The sequence below is a fragment of the Octopus bimaculoides genome, chromosome 3, assembly GCF_001194135.2.
Source record: "Octopus bimaculoides isolate UCB-OBI-ISO-001 chromosome 3, ASM119413v2, whole genome shotgun sequence".
Classification (NCBI taxonomy): Eukaryota; Metazoa; Mollusca; class Cephalopoda; order Octopoda; family Octopodidae; genus Octopus; species Octopus bimaculoides.
The window spans coordinates 5,171,529-5,174,597 of record NC_068983.1 but is presented as its reverse complement, the minus strand read 5'-3'; positions in this window follow the sequence as shown (position 1 = coordinate 5,174,597).

The window sequence follows — 3,069 nt, the reverse complement described above, 5'->3', positions numbered from 1 at the left end:
ATATAAGTAGAGATTAATGTAAAAACATTACGGAAAATATATTATAAATAATTAAGATTATTTATGAATATATGACTGGCCAAGCATGTTATAAAAAAAACATTTATAATTATGGACAAGTCACAATTATAACTAACAGGGTTAAAAAAACCCTTACATGTTAAAAATAGCAGCCAAAACCACTATAAAGCCATTATATCACTCATATATTTGAATTCAAAACTTGATTGTGTAGATAGAGGTGAAAATGTTTCCATTGCTGGTCGGGATTCATGCTAGCCCTAAGGTAAAGTCTTGTTTCAGGAATATTTCCCCTGACAAGGCATATGGGTCCTTTAAGAGGTCCCTAACGTCGAATTTGCTATAGGGAATTATCCAATTATTTTCAAGTTGTGGATTCTATCTGCCATGTCGTTCGAAGACAGCTTTTATCATGAGGAGAAATGAGTGATATAATGGCTTTATAGTGGTTTTAGCTGCTATTTTTAACATGTAAGGGTTTTTTAACCCTATTAGTTATAATTGTAACTTGTTCATAATTATAAACGTTTTTCTTATATTTAAGGAACGGAGTAGATAAAATCCAGGCTACATATGTTTCATAGCGAGTGGAACCTTGGAAATGGTAAATATCCAAGCGAGGTGTATACCGCAGGCTAATCTTCAGGCTGAGGATATCTTGATTAAATGAAAGTTTACAGTGTCGCAAGGAGGTACATGTCAACACATGGAAGATTCAAAGATTCAATTGGATCTTACATATATATATATATATATGTATGTATGTATGTATGTATGTATATATATATATATGTGTATGTATATATATATGTATGTGTATATATATATATATATATATATATATATATATATTCACTGCAGTGAATTGAAGAGTAACCATCACCACCACAACCACCGCAACCAAGAAAGTGTAAAGCACCATCACCATTGCAAAATTCAATCAGTTTATTGTCTTTAAAAAAAAATATTATTGGAGTGGGAGAGTTACATTAATATGATTATATGAGGGAGAGTCCATTCGTGGAAGACATGTCTCTTGTAAGGAAAAGGCAGCAATAAGAGGAAGACAGCTCAGTGAAAGTGTAAGAGAGCTTGTTAAAACTAAAAATAAAAACATTCAACATAATAAGCAAGGTTTGTAACAAGGGTGAGATTTATTTAACGCTTCTATTATATTTCGGGAAAGGTTTCCCTTATCAAATATAAGATAGAAAATAATCGAAGAATTTAGAAAACAGGTGCTATTGTTGTCACAACACACCAGAATGGCTTGCTGGTAACAATACTTTTTCTCAACACTGTTGGTTTATTTTCCATGTAATACTTAACAAAGTGAAGATTTTCCAAAATATATTAGAAGCATTAAACAACCTGTGAAGGTGAGGATAAGCAGGAAATACCCAGGTTATCAATGCAGCATATTTAGGGGTACAACAGAGTAAAACAATTAGCTTTCATTTTTTTTTTTTTTCCTAACCTTTGTCTTGTTTGTTATAGTGAATGAAATTCTCTGCTTTTTAATATTGTACAAATGGTTAACTAACGAAATTATGTGGAATATACTATTCGATATATATAATAACTATTATTTTCATTCATAGCACCAATATAACAGTGTGTGATAAATTTGTACTAAAATATTACATTTATATAAATTTAAGGCACTTCCAGACTTGTAAGAAAAAGGATATTTTTAGAAAGTTAAGGAATTTACCCAAGTTTTGGCCAATTGTTTGGAAAGATATATATATATATATATATATACACACACACGCGCACACATGCATATATATATATATATATGCGTGTATGTGTGTATATATTTAATATATACAAAACTAGTAATGTCCTCTCCAACATATATTTGTGTCTATTTCACTTTTGTTATGTTTTTTCCCTACCACACATTGCAAATTACAAATTTCCTATTTTATTTCTTTCTCATTTTAAAATGTCTTAGGTCTCTGTCTCTGCACGTAGTCTTGAACTCCATTTAATATTTTACAAGTTTCCATGCAAAAGGGAAACTTTATATTCAACGTTTAACTTCCCAGAGCCCTAATATAAGCAGAAAACAGCAGATAGTTCTTCTCAAAAGCACCAAGATATCTTTCTGTTTTCATTAAATGGTTTGCCCTTCAAAAATGTGTGAAGCACTATGCATCTATATCTAAAAGGAAATACAACCCTAAACAAAAATATGCTAAAATTTTACAGTTTAACAGAAAACACAAAATATAATACAAGTTTAAAAAATAGACATATTTTAAAATAGGGAATGTAATTTACATGTCATAATAATAATCATAATAATAATAATAATAATAATAATAATGATTATGATAATAAAATAATTTATGATCATGATGAAAATGATTTTTTTTTTTTACTTTTTCCTTAACCATTTCAAGTACCAAATATCTGAATTTATTTTTTGGTAAGTCACAGACAAAACCAAGTAAAGAATTTTGGAATAGTTCAGATACAAAAAGACCAACTGAAGTTTTATAGTTTGCACGCACACACACACACACACACACATACACACATACACAGGCACACACATTGCATAGACATGCAGATGCACACACATACATGCTACACTCAGTGCAGGTACAGTTTTATGATGGCATATTGCAAGGAATCGGTTACCTTCACCAGTGCCATCAGCATTTGGTACTTGAAATGGTTAATAACAAACTTAACAAATATAACAACAAAAATTCAAGTGAAACATTTTAAACTAAGAGAAGGAAAGAAACTTCTTGAAGAATCTCTGGATGTGTGAAAGAAGTGGGGTGGGTGGAGGAGGAGGAGGAGAGAGGAGAAGAAGAAGAAGAAGAAGAAGAAGAAGAAAGAGCAAAGGACAGAAGAAGAATAGGATAAAGAGGGGCCATGAGCCAAAAGAAGGAGAGGAGAACAGAAGAGAAGAAAAATGGGGGGGGGGCAGAGTGCAGATGTTCTAAAAATGTCAATCCAGATTTATTCTTTGAAGAACATTTTCTGTAAATAATATACAAATAACATTTTAAGAAGTTAAAAGTTTTA